At 42.3% G+C, this 15,153-nt stretch overlaps 1 protein-coding gene across 1 annotated transcript in view; it reads left to right on the top strand.

The window, feature by feature from the left end:
- The window catches only part of LOC124805711 (translation initiation factor IF-2-like), a 164,074-nt gene that overhangs the window by 69,802 nt on the left and 79,119 nt on the right, over nucleotides 1–15,153 (top strand). The window lies entirely within an intron of this gene.

The following is a 15,153-nucleotide window of genomic DNA, read 5'->3' as shown; positions in this document are numbered from 1 at the left end:
AGAAAGCACTGATGCATAAAATCGTTGTAGGCACTGAAAGCTGGCTAATGACAGATATAAGCGCAGCCGAAATTTTTGCGAAGAACCTAATGGTCTTCCGAAAGGATAGGCTAAACACGGTTGGCGGCGGCGTGTTTCTTGCTGTCAGAAGCAGTTTATCTTGTCGCGAAATTGAAGTAGATACTTCCTGTGAGTCAGTATGGGCAAAGGTCATTGTTGGTAACCGGAATAAAATAATAATTGGATCCCTTTACCGACCTCCCAAATCAGATGATACAGTTGCTGAAAGGTTCGAAGAAAACTTGAGTTTGATTTCAAACACGTGCCCGACTCATACGATAATAGTTGGTGGTGATTAATTTACCCTCGATATGTTGGCGAAAATACATGTTTAATTCCGGAGGCACGCATAAAATATCGTCCGAAATTGTGCCAAACACATTCTCTGAAAATTATTTCTAGCAGTTAGGTCATGAGCCCATGCGAATAGCAAACGGTTGTGAAAACACACTTGGCATCTTAGCAACACATAATCCTGAGTAAATAACGAGCATCATTACCGATCCAGGGATTAATGGACAAAGAGTTGTAGTAGCGAGTTTGAATATTGTAATCCCTATATCCTCGCAAAATAAGCGAAAAATATACCTATTCAAAAAAATCAGATAAAAATTCAGTTGACGCCTTTCTAAGAGACAATCTCCACTCATTCTAAATTAATAATGTAAGTGTAAACCAGATGTGGTTTAAATTCAAAGAAATAGTATCGGCAACAATTGAAAGATTTATACCAAATAAATTAACAAACGACGGAGCTGGTCCTCCTTGGTACACAAAACGGATTAGAACACAGTTGCAGAAACAACGAAACAAACATTCCAGATTTAAACAGACGCAAAATCCCCATGATTGGCGATCTTTTACAGAAGCTAGAAATTTAGCGTGGATTTCAATGAGATGCCTACAACAGTTTCCACAACGACACTTTGTCTCGAAACCTGGCAGAAAATCAAAGAGATTCTGGTCGTATGTGAAGTATGTTAGCGGCAAGAAACAATCAATGCCTTCTCTGCGCGATAGCAGTGGAGATACTATCGAAGACAGTGCTGCCAAAGCAGAGTTACTAAACACAGCCTTCCGAAATGCCTTCACAAAAGAAGAGGAAGTAAATATTCCAGAATTCGAAACGAGAACAGCTGCCAACATGAGTAACGTAGAAGTAAATATCCTCGGAGTAGTGAAGCAACTTAAATCACTTAATAAAAGCAAGTCTTCTGGTCCAGACTGTGTATGAATCAGGTTCCTTTCAGAGTATGCTGATGCATTAGCTCCACACTTAACAATCATGTACAACCGTTCGCTCGACGAAAGATCCGTACCAGAAAATGAAAAGTTGCACAGGTCACGCCAATATTCAAGAAAAATACACTCCTGGAAATGGAAAAAAGAACACATTGACACCGGTGTGTCAGACCCACCATACTTGCTCCGGACACTGCGAGAGGGCTGTACAAGCAATGATCACACGCACGGCACAGCGGACACACCAGGAACCGCGGTGTTGGCCGTCGAATGGCGCTAGCTGCGCAGCATTTGTGCACCGCCGCCGTCAGTGTCAGCCAGTTTGCCGTGGCATACGGAGCTCCATCGCAGTCTTTAACACTGGTAGCATGCCGCGACAGCGTGGACGTGAACCGTATGTGCAGTTGACGGACTTTGAGCGAGGGCGTATAGTGGGCATGCGGGAGGCCGGGTGGACGTACCGCCGAATTGCTCAACACGTGGGGCTTGAGGTCTCCACAGTACATCGATGTTGTCGCCCGTGGTCGGCGGAAGGTGCACGTGCCCGTCGACCTGGGACCGGACCGCAGCGACGCACGGATGCACGCCAAGACCGTAGGATCCTACGCAGTGCCGTAGGGGACCGCACCGCCACTTCCCAAAAAATTAGGGACACTGTTGCTCCTGGGGTATCGGCGAGGACCATTCGCAACCGTCTCCATGAAGCTGGGCTACGGTCCCGCACACCGTTAGGCCGTCTTCCGCTCACGCCCCAACATCGTGCAGCCCGCCTCCAGTGGTGTCGCGACAGGCGTGAATGGAGGGACGAATGGAGACGTGTCGTATTCAGCGATGAGAGTCGCTTCTGCCTTGGTGCCAATGATGGTCGTATGCGTGTTTGGCGCCGTGCAGGTGAGCGCCACAATCAGGACTGCATACGACCGAGGCACACAGGGCCAACACCCGGCATCATGGTGTGGGAGCGATCTCCTACACTTGCCGTACACCACTGGTGATCGTCGAGGGGACACTGAATAGAGCACGGTACATCCAAACCGTCATCGAACCCATCGTTCTACCATTCCTAGACCGGCAAGGGAACTTGCTGTTCCAACAGGACAATGCACGTCCGCATGTATCCCGTGCCACCCAACGTGCTCTAGAAGGTGTAAGTCAACTACCCTGGCCAGCAAGATCTCCGGATCTGTCCCCCATTGAGCATGTTTGGGACTGGATGAAGCGTCGTCTCACGCGGTCTGCACGTCCAGCACGAACGCTGGTCCAACTGAGGCGCCAGGTGGAAATGGCATGGCAAGCCGTTCCACAGGACTACATCCAGCATCTCTACGATCGTCTCCATGAGAGAATAGCAGCCTGCATTGCTGCGAAAGGTGGATATACACTGTACTAGTGCCGACATTGTGCATGCTCTGTTGCCTGTGTCTATGTGCCTGTGGTTCTGTCAGTGTGATCATGTGATGTATCTGACCCCAGGAATGTGTCAATAAAGTTTCCACTTCCTGGGACAATGAATTCACGGTGTTCTTATTTCAATTTCCAGGAGTGTAGTAGGAGTAATCCACTTAATTACAGGCCCATATCGTTAACGTCGATATGCAGCAGGAATTTGGAATATATATTGTGTTCGAACATTATGAATTACCTTGAAGGAATCGGTCTATTGACACACAGTCAACATGGGTTCAGATAACATTGTTCTTGTGAAACACAACTAGCTCTTTATTCACATGAAGCGTTGAGTGCTATTGCCGAGGGATTTCAGATCGATTCCGCATTTCTGGATTTCCTGAAGGCTTTTGACACTGTACCACACAAGCGGCTCGTATTGAAATTGCGTGCTTATGGTATGTCGTCTCAGGTATGTGACTGGTTTTGTGATTTACTGTCAGAGAGGTCACAGTTTGTAGTAACTGACGGAAAGTCATCGAGTAAAATAGAAGTGATTTCTGGGGTTCCCCAAGGTATTGTTATAGGCCCTTTGCTGATCCTTATCTATATAAACGATTTTGGAGACAATCTGAGCAGCCGTTTTCGGTTGTTTGCAGATGACGTCGTTTATCGACTGAGAAAGTCATCAGAAGATCAAAACAAACTGCAAAACGATTTAGAAAAAGATATCTGAATGGTGCGAAAAGTGGCAGTTCACCCTAAATAACGAACAGTGTGAGGTCATCCACATGAGTGCTAAAAGGAACCCGTTAAACTTCGGATACATGATAAATCAGTCTAATCTAAAATCCGTAAATTCAACTAAATACCTAGGTTTTACAATTACGTACAACTTAAATTGGTATAAACACACAGAAAATGTTGTGGGGAAGGCTAACCAAGGCTGCGTTTTATTGGCAGGACAGAAAATGTAACGGACCTACTAAGGAGACTGCTTGCACTACGCTTGTACGTCCTCTTTTGGAAAACTGCTGTGCGGTATGGGATCCTTACCAGATAGGACTGACAGAGTGCATCGAAAAAGTTCAAAGAAGGGCAGCACGTTTTGCATTATCGCGAAATATGGGAGTGAGTGTCAGAGAAATGATACAGGATTTGAGCTGGAAATCATTAAAAGAAAAGCGTTTTTCGTTGCGACAGAATCTTCTCACGAAATTCCAATTACCAACTTTCTCCTCCGAATGCGAAAATATTTTGTTGACACCGACCTACATAGGGAGGAACGATTACAACGATGAAATAAGAGAAATCGGAGCTCGTACGGCAAGATGTAGGTGTTCAGTTTTTCTGCGCGCTATATGAGATTTGAATAATAGAGAATTGTGAAGGTGGGTCTATGAACCCTCTGCCAGGCACTTGAATGTGATTTGCAAAGTATCCATGTAGATGTAGATGCAGATGTACCGCTGCGCGTGGTGTCGTGGTTGCAAAGGTTGACCTCGCCATGGGCGTCGGGAGTGATGTTGCGCATCATGCAGCCTATCGCGCACAGTTTGAGTCGTAACACTACGTCCTGTGGCTGCACGAAAAGCACTATTCGACATGGTGGCATTGCTATCAGGGTTTCTCCGAGCCATAATTCGCAAGTGGCGGTCATCCACTGCAGTAGTATCCCTTGGGTGGCGTGAGCGAGGCATGTTATCGACAGTTCCTGTCTCTGTGTATCTCCTCCGTGTCCGAACAATGTCGCCTTGGTTCACTCTTAGACGCCTGGACATTTCCCTTGTTGAGAGCCCTTCCAGGCACAAAGTAACAATGTGGACGCGATCGAATCGCGATACTGACTAGGCATGGTTGAACTACAGACGTCACGAGCCGTATACCTCCTTCCTGGTCGAATGACTGGAACTGATCGGCTAATAGGCGGTGCTCATGCATTGTTGTTTACATCTTTGAAGGGGGGGGGGGGTGTTAGTGACACCTCTGAACAGCCAAAGGGACTGTGTCTGTGAAACAATATCCACAGTCAACATCTATCTTCAGGAGTTCTGGGAACCGGAGTGTTGCAAAACTTTTTTCGATGTGTGTAATTATAAAGTAACTATGGACAATGTAGCAACGCAAACCAAGAAATTAAACCCACACTCGTTTGTCTACACAAGAGTTATCAGTTACTAACAAAGAGTTGTTGGTGTTCTTCTGAATCTGATACAGGCCTCTTGGAAACTGTTGTAGTAGTGCTATAACGATCCTAACTACTGTTTTATCTGTCTTCCTTACTAACTATGGCAAGTGTTATTTGTTGGGTTAAGACAGTTTTACAGAAGTCTGTGGAGCTTGCAAATCGTTGGCGTGCAGTAAGATAGCTCCGACTACAATTAAGAAGCATGAGAGTCGTCTCGTGATCTTCCCACTCTGTACGTAATGCTCTGATCGCAAGAGTTCAGTATAACGTGCTTGATACTAAATATCGCCGTGGACTGCGCAACATATAGCTGATCCAGACCAACTCGGAGTACAATGTTCCTTTGCCAGATTCGGCCTAACACAAGACCCAGCTAGATAAATCTCTGAAATCGCCTTACTGCTACCCTTCTCTATACTCCTAACGAAAATGAGCAAGATAAGACACTGATGCATTCACATTTACTGTTAAGAAATTAATACAAGTAATTACCTACACGCCAGCCGCGGTGGTCTAGCGGTTCTAGGCGCGCAGTCCGGAACCGCGCGACTGCTACGGTCGCAGGTTCGAATCCTGCCTCGGGCATGGAAGTGTGTGATGTCCTTAGGTTAGTTAGGTTTAAGTAGTTATAAGTTCTAGGGGACCGATGACCACAGCAGTTAAGTCCCATAGTGCTCAGAGCCAGCCAATTACCTACACTGATATAACACACAAACTTCAGAAATGTTTGCTTTAATAACGATTACTGAGTAGCTAACTTTTACTATAAGTGAATATATGGACAAGTTTCTCAATTATAATTTTATGTGTCTGATATGTAAGGAGTAAGTGAGCACAAATTTCTTCTTGATGTGTATTAGTAAATCGGTGTAGCGTAGTATACCTATATCCACGATCAAACGTAATAAAATTTTGACTGTTATGAATGTCGGTCGCATACAACGGTGTGAATTCTGTCCAGAGGTAATCTATTGTAACACAGATTAGCACTTAAATGCAGGAAACGAGACTGGCATTTATGTATGAATTCTAAATTCAGTGTTGCTGTCAGCAAAATTTAACCTTCGGTTATATTTCACAATAGATACCAGCTTTGATTTTAAGATATTCAGACGAAATATAGTGTTTCTTTAACCCCGTTTACCACTTCCCCGAAAGCGTTTGACAAAACTTTTTCAGTAATAACAAGACATATCGAGAGAAAGACGACACTCTATGCATAAACTCTAATGGAAACGCAGCTCCGTTATATTATACAGTGTGACTGCAAAAGTCCCTCTCCGAGAGTGATTCATGTACTGCTAGGTGATTGATATTAGGCGTAACACTGTTAAATATTTTTTAAGAGAATTTATCAGTGTTCATCTAATTCAGTACACGTTTATTTATTACTTGGTTAAGGATCCACTTTTTACGTTATATAACACGAATGTGTGGTGGATTTGAAGTCACTGAGGTATTCACTTGTCCAACCAGGTATAGCTGCTGCCATGTACTAAGTACTTTGAAACTGGCGCTCTGCTGTTCTGCACATCGCTGATCTGGAGATAGATGCCGATGCCGATCTCGTAAATTTGCAAGTTTAAGTACCAAAACTGAACTAAAAACTTCATGGCTGCCCTGACGCTCCATTTTGTGCTGAAGCACAATACAAAAACTTAAACTGTTTCCAAAGAGGATGTGGTTTGGGATCTGTAGGTGTTAATAAATAATACAGACCCTTATTTAACATTTTCAGCAATGACGTCCGTGTAACTGAGTGCAACTGACAGATCGTCAGTTTATTAATTGATTCAAAAGAATATAGTTTTAAACTTCGACCCTCATATTTTTTAGTCTAAATTTTGAAGATAATTCAAAATTTGATGCATAGAACACTGAAATGGTGTAAGTTGAGGGGATCGAGAATGGCACGCGCTAGTGAGTCCTCTCTCAGCTGAAAAATTTCACAAATTTCTTTAATACAGTTTACTAATAGACTAACTTCAACAAAATTATTAAAATGGGCCAATTACAAATTTACTCTCTGTGATGGACACAAGTCCAGATCATCCGCTCTCAAAACTCCGGCATCTCTCTCCCCACATCCACCACTTCTGGCGGCTCACCTCCAACTGCGCAACGCTACGCGCTGTTAACAGCCCAACACTACAATAGCAAATATTGCAACAATGCCGACCAGCCTCAGACTGCACACAGCACAGTCAGTGATTTTCATACAGAGCGCTACGTGGCGTTACCAACATGAAAACCTAAATAGCCTACTTACACAGTGAATGGACAGCAAACATCAAGACAGTTTAAGGCATTCATAAAATACCTTATAGGTTTATAGTTTAAGGCGTCCAGAGAATACATCATAAGTTTACTTAAAAGCGCCAGTAAAAAACTGTAAAATAGTTAAGGACGCAGATGAACAATGAGAAAAGTTAACAACTGGCAGTTCCAGCAACAAGATTTGAATCTAACTCACTTTCTTCACAGTACGAAAAGCCAGGCCGGTAACAGTTGAACGTTCACAAGGTGGTACGGAAATACTTACATTCGGCATAGATCCCAACTAGCCGACCATCAGGTACAATAAAATAATTAGGTTTTAGAACTCTAAAACAGAAAAACGCAGTGCTACTACACATACTACAACGTCCTAAAACAGGTACACGTAATTTAAGACATGCTACCATTTTCCCCCTTTCCCCATAATTTAACAGCATGAATTAATTTATCTAATCTATGTTTCAGTACTCAGTCAAGTACACGACCCCTTTGTCCGTGTCGCACACACTGAAACCGAGTGTCGCGCAGGTGGTTCAACGCAAGATACGTTACATCACTTTACCTCCCAGGCGGTATAGTGTTTACAAAAGTACAAATAAATTTGTCACGAAGTATCTCAGTGGTTGATATCTAATCCGTCAATAAAGAATATAGGAACAGAAATGTATATGATAGGGTACCCTCGACTCAAGGAGCACTATCAAGGTTGATTCACGTGAGTAGCGACTCTCCCGCCTTTGGCACAATAAAGTCCCTTTAAGATGTAATACGCAAGACAGGAACTCAAGGTTAACTTCCGCTGTATGACGACGATGACTGCCTCATTGGTCTCACAGCAGGTAAACCTCGAGCAGTGGAAATGCCACGAAGGAATCGACATTATTTGTATCTCCCCATTACGTAGCCCCTCTCCAAACAGAAAAACCTGCTGCTTCCCGAGCTGGAACTCGTCATTATCTTGGGAAATCTCTAACTGCTCCACTATCAGCATGCACTACTTCAAACTGCCAGGACTACTTATCGCGCAGTTCTTCTCATGGTACAAAGTCTAACAAGTACCCATTCAACACCTGATAGTGGATCCAGTATTAGATTCAGAATTCAAGAGAGCTTTGGAGAATTTAAGATCAAGTAGGGCAGAAGGGATAGATGATATTCCATAGAATTTCTAAAATCATTGGAGAAAGTGGCAACAAAATGACTATTCACGGTGGTGTGTAGAAATTATGAGTCATACCATCTGACTTTCGGAAAAGCATCATCCACACAATTCTGAAGACTGCGATAGCTGATAGGGCGTAAATTATCGCACAATCAGCTTATCAGCTCATGCATCCAAGTTGATGACAAGAATAATATACAGAAGAATGGAAAAGAAAATTGAGGATGTTTTAGAGAGGCAATTCTGACGTTGAGGTTGATAATGGAAGCAAGACTAAAGAAAAATGAAAACACGTTCATAGGATTTGACGACCTGGAAAAGCGCTGACAATGTCAAATGGTGCAAGATGTTCGAAATTCTCAGAAAAATTGGGGTAAGCTATAGGAAGAGATGGGTGAAACACAATGTGTACAAGAAGCAAGCGGGATAATAAGAGTGGACGACGAAGAACGAATTGCTCAGATTAAAAAGGGTGTGAGACAGCGGTGTATAGTATTTCGCCCATACTGCTCAATCTGTCCATCGAAGAAGCAATGATGGAAAAGGTTCAGGAGTGGAATCAAAATGCAAAGTGAAGTGATATCAATGAAACGGTTCGCGGATGACATTGGTACAACGAAGAAGAGTTACATGATCTGCTGAACGGAATGAATAATATAATGAATATAGAATATGGACTGAGAGTAAATCAAAGATAGACGAAAGTAATGAGAAGTAGCAGAAATGAAAACAGCGAGAAATTTAACATCAGTATTTATGGTCACGAAGTAGATGAAGTTAAAGAATTCTACTACATAGGCAGCAAAATAAACAGTGTCGGACGGAGCAAGGAAGACATCAGAAACAGACTAGCAATGGCATTCCTGGCCAAGAGAAGTCTACTAATGGCAAATATAAGCCTTAATGTGAGGAAGAAATTTCGAGGATGTACGTTTGGAACACATCATTGTACGGTAGTGTAACATAGACTGTGGGAAAACCGTAAGAGAAGACAATCGAAGAATTTGAGCTGTGGTGATACAGACGAATGTTGAAAATTAGGTAGACTGATAAGGTAAAGGAATGAGGAGGTTCTGCACAGAGTCGGGGAGGTAAGGAATATGTGGAAAACATTGACAGGGAGAAGGGACAGCTTGATAGGACTTCTGCTGAGACATCATGAAATGACTTCCATGGTAGTAAAGGAAGCTGCAAAGGACAAAAACTGTAGAGGAAGATGGAGATTGGAACACATCCAATAAATAATGGAGAGCGTAGTTTGCTAGTGCTACTCTGAGATGACGAGGTTGGCACAGGAGAGGAATTCGTGGCGGGGTATATCAGATCAGTCTGAAGACTGATGAGTAAAAAAAAGACAAAAAGAGAGGGCCTCATAACGCTATCATCGAACAGTTAATTCATGATTTTATGGAAGTCTTGAAGCTTTGGTGACAGGAGCAGATATGGACTCTGCTGGACCAGAATGTGATCAGTTAATTGAATCTGATACTGAATGTAGTTGGTAAAAATTTGTCTGTTAAAACCTCAGCAAACACACCTAGCAACCGTAGTAACTGTGCGGCCTCCAGTATGGCTAAATCACTTTCATTGAATTTCGTGTCACCGACCAGGATGCTAATTACATCAGCAACCCCACCTTGACTACAGAATCTTTATCTCTTTTCGGGCTGAAGTAACCTTTCCCCAGCATAATACACTTAGCAAGTAGCACGCAAAGAACCACAGCATAACAATCCCTTTGGTGACAGTAAATTTTAAAGGCCACATAGACTCCAATAATTCATTTAATCTGTACAAGATTTCAAAAATCACCTGAACGGAACGTAGGAGATTTCGCTATCTGGTGATATCTACAATGCCAGCCGTAATCGATTTAAGAGACATTACTGCCGAACCGAGGGCGGCGTGTAAAAAGCGGAGGAGCACCTTATCAATGGCATACACCCTAACACAGCTGTCCGGCGCCGAAATGCCCCTGACACGCCACCATTCAGTGGCAGCAAATCCTCGGACCCTGGCTCCGCGGCTCCTCATAATCCTTTACAAAATGACCCTGCTGATACAGTGAAAACAAATACCCTGGAGCAAACTCCGTGTTTAACCTGGGCCAGTGGAACCAGTGTTAATGTCAAAACTCCCCACACGGTTCTGCCCGCAATACCCCACTTTTCATCGCTAAAGCAGATATTCTCAATGCCGACAACCATTCTGTGTAAATCAGAAAGCGTTTGCGTCGATCTTCTGGTGGCATCGATTCTGAGATATTGACATCTTCAGAAATGATCAAGCAGAGCGCCATCGTTGCCGCAGGTACACAAACAGTATAATCCCCTACAGACTCGTTCACCACACGTACTGTGCAAAAATGATGATCAATGAATTCCTTTCATCTACGAGTTCCTAGACTTTCTTCCGGAGCCCACCTAGTGACCTGTCAACCTGCAAAATTTCGGCAATCAGCTTACTTAAACTCACAGCGATAAATAATTTGAAACACAATGCTGTGGGGATCTGTTAACTTTGCCCTGTTTTTTGCAGTCTAACAGTTAACCATAAAAACTCCAACCCACTTGGTTAGTAATTTCCGTAGATAACATGTGAATCTTCTAAATAATCACAATTAGTGGATTCATTAGTTTATTAAATTCCTTCCATATAGCTGTTTTCTTATTCGGATCCTTGATTGTTCGTGATCAGTGCAAATTACTTTGTCATCTGCCTATCAACTGAGAAACGAAATTCATTGTTGAAATAACAGCAGTTTCCCTTGCAATGCCTGAATGTCGGGTGGGAGCTTGGGATCCACATTAACCGGACACACAGCACAAACCCTATACGCGAAATGACCTATGAGTGCTTGCGATATGAGAGGTGTCAACTACAGAATAACATCATCCTGTGCATCAAAATGCAATGTCCTACAAGGGAAGCACGCAGCACTTACGTCCCTAACCGTGTCTGCAGTTTTGTTTACAAGATAACTTAGAGCAGCCTGCAACCGTTGACATAACTCAGTGATGCTACCCTCCTATGATTCGTTAGCAATCTTTAATTCATACTGCAGGCTGTATTTTCTTAAATGAGTCGGCCCCCATAATCTTATTGCTCCAATGGCCATATACTTTGCAAAAGGAGCAAAATACTGGTTACTAAAAACACCAATTGCTCACTACTAGTATGTACAACTTCCAGTCTGCCGAATAACCTCACAACCTGACACAACTAAAATGGTTTAGGAATCAGGGATCTGTGAGTGGTAAGCTAGTGACATCTATCTCAGCTGAAAAATCTTCACAATTTTTTTAACACGAACTTGAGTAATTTCATTATTCAGTAAATGAGGCACTTGTAAAATAGTTATTAAATTAATTAATTTAAACTTAACAAACATCAAGATAGTTTAAAGATGCCAATAAGGTAACCTGAACAAAATTTTTAAAAAGCGCCAATGCACAGGAACGGAAATATCAATACAGTTTAAAGCACCTATGAAACACATTAAAGTTTTATCTAAAAGCGTGAGAGTTGTCAGCACTCTGTCAGGATTTAAAGGTTGGCTACAGCGCGCATACACAAGCTCTGGAATCTAAGATATTGTTGTCGCGCTTCGCAGCACACGGATTAACTAGTGGCAGTTTGGAAGCCAGTGTAGGAGCCCGCCTGCTGTGCTGCGCACGTGTGTCGGACGAGGGGTCGTCGCCGAGCTGCCGTACTGCCGTGTCCGCCAGCAGCGACACAGGATTTGGTATTGAGTTGATATTTTTTTATAATTTGCAGCGCGCTTATAAATTTAAAGATAAGGGTTTGTGTATGTGCGTAGCAACAGACGGTAATTTTGATAATGATAGGAGTTGAATTCTTAAGGGAAACCATTGTTAGGCGAATAGATTAAGTATTGATTTTTGTCATTGATTTCTTTTGTAATTGTCAGGGAATTGTTTCACTATGTATCTAATTGAGAAGTATTTTAGTCTGTCTCAAGAGTTTAATTAATTTTTAATATTGCTTTAATGCCACTGGAGGCAGATTTACATACGAAGCGATTGTTCAAAGAGCTTCTAGCGTTTTGTTAATTGAATAAGAAAGAATCGCTTTCAGAATAGAGTATTTTGAAATAAGGAATTACTTGTTTGGGTTATCATTTATCGAGTTTAGATTTGACCAAACCCTTTCTCCTGATTTATATGTAGTTGTAGTAAGCAGCAACAGCCGCAGCAATAGCAGGAGCCGCCATACAGAACATGCATTGCACTCAGCATTAATAAGATGTTTTTTTATGTTTTTATTAAATAATGGAATGCAGCAGATCAAGCAGTGGCAGCAGCAGAAAGTTATTTGTTGCGCACAGGACTAATTAAAAAAAATAAAGTTTAGGCGATCTCTGTAATAGTAAAATTAACAAGACTGCAAGCACGAGATTTTCAGTAGAAAACACGAAATAAGAAGATACAGCTCGCGACTTTCAAGCGCTAATAATAAAAAAAGAATATAGTAAAGGGCGCTGATGAACAATGAGTAAACATAACAACTGACAGATTTCCAGTAACAAGACTTTGATGTAACGCACACTTTCTTTACAATAAGAAAAAAGCAGGCTGACAACAGATGGAGAACACCAAGACATCAACCTAAAAACCTTCGTTCAAAAGCTGGTGTGAACATATTTACATTCATCACAGGTCCCAACGAGGCGACTCACCAGATTCAGGTACAAACAAGGTACAAAAAAGGTAAAACAAAAAAACCAATATTACCATAAATACTATTAATCCCTAAAACAATTACATTTTCCCCATGATTTAACAGCGTAAATGAATTTATCAAATCTGTGTTCCAGTGCACAGTCATGACACGGCCCTTTTCTCCCAGTCCCACACACTGAAACGAAGTGCCAGCTCAGGCAGTTCCACACAAATAGTTTATGGCGAAATACCACCCAGAAGGTACAATACTTATATGTACATTTATATCACAGAAACAGATGCGAGTTACTGCTGGCACACTCTTTGAAACCGCAAATAAAATAACACAAAAATCTATTATCACTTAACACTTCCGGGCTGAGATGCCGTGGTCCATACAGAAGACTTTCCCCTGACGTTTCGCCTTCGACTGCGGAAGGCCTCCTCCGAGGACAATCGGCGAGAGAATGGAAACAGCTACAATCTTGCGCACATGTAAGCCACCTAAAAGTAATCTATCACAAGTACAAAGGAAGGCACTGAGGGACATCAACGCAGATGAAAACATCATCGTGCTTTCTGCAGATAAAGGCAACGCTACTGTCGTAATGTAGAGTAAAGATTACCAGGAAAAAATCATAGACATTTTGGATCCCAACAATTACAAACAACTTCAGAAGGATCCGACATCGAGGATTTTAAAAATGACCAACCAATTGGTGAAAGCGTCTTATATCTCTTCAGTCGACAAGAAGCAACTCTTTAAATCAGAAGCTTACCCGCCCAGACTCTATGGGTTACCCAAGGTACATATACCGCTGGTACCTTTGAGACCTATAGTCAGCACAATAGGGTCTCCCACCCATGAATTAGTCGGACACCTGGCCTCGCTGCTGAAACCTCATGTTGGTGGAACTGACAGTCACGTTAAAAATTCATATAACTTCATCGATATTATTAACGAAATTAGGGTGGGCCCTAATGATATCCTGGTCAGTTTTGATGTGGTGTCATTGTTTACCATGATTCTGATGAATGAAGCGATCACATGCACAGCGGACATTGTTCCTAGTGATATTTTGGCATTATTTAGACATTGCCTTACAACAACTTATTTTCAATATAATAATGGTTCAAATCGCTCTGAGCACTATGGGACTTAATATCTGTGGTCATCAGTCCCCTAGAACTTAGAACTACTTAAACCTAACTAACCTAAGGACATCACACACATCCATGCCCGAGGCAGGATTCGAACCTGCGACCGTAGCGGTCGCGCTGTTCCAGACTGTAGCGCCTAGAACCGCTCGGCCACTCCGGCCGTTGACTATATTTTATTTTAATTAGACCACGAGAAAAGAAATGATCGTGCATATAGACATGTACACACCCATGAGTGTTTTGAATTGCATACTAGTAGACAAGCAACCATCATATGTGCAATCATTGCCAGACAACCTTTTAAGTATTTATCCATGGGTCATTGTCTCGAGAGGACTGCTTGCGAGGAACCACTTAGCTTGTCTCACTAGATTCATTCATTCATATTTCCCAAGGGTGCTAATAACCACGCTGCCGTATAAGCAACATCATAATCGTCACGTTTCTGGTGATTAGTAGCTTATCGTGACTTTTCCATCCTTAGTCAGACTACGAATATTGCGGTTCTTTCACTCTTAATCCATAGTTTCTTGCTCATTGAATTGAACATTCCGTGAGACAGGTTATGTAATTCGTCTTCAATTTCTTTGAGGATAGCGATGTTATCAAGGAATCTTATCATTGATGTGATTTAACGTTGAATTTTAATCCCATTCCTGTATCTTTATATTTAATTTCCATTATTGCTTCCTCTATATTAGATTGATGAGTAGGGGCGAATACATTCCAGTCTCATAGCCCTTCTCATCCGGGCACTTAGTCCTCGATCTTCCATTCTCATTCTTCTCTCTTGGTTCTTGAACATTCTGTACGTTTCCCTACATCTTACACACATTTTCCTGAGAATTTCGAATATTTTACCCGATTTCACATTGTCGAAAGATTTTTCTAGGTCGACACATCCAATGAAGGAATCTTGATTTTTCTGCAGTCTTGCTTGTATTATCAATCGCAACGCCACGACGGTCTTACTTACTTTCCCGAGAGCCAAACAG

This window comes from Schistocerca piceifrons, chromosome 7, assembly GCF_021461385.2.
Source record: "Schistocerca piceifrons isolate TAMUIC-IGC-003096 chromosome 7, iqSchPice1.1, whole genome shotgun sequence".
Classification (NCBI taxonomy): Eukaryota; Metazoa; Arthropoda; class Insecta; order Orthoptera; family Acrididae; genus Schistocerca; species Schistocerca piceifrons.
Note: the sequence above shows the minus strand (reverse complement) of the source record. Positions and strands in the feature narration are given on the sequence as shown.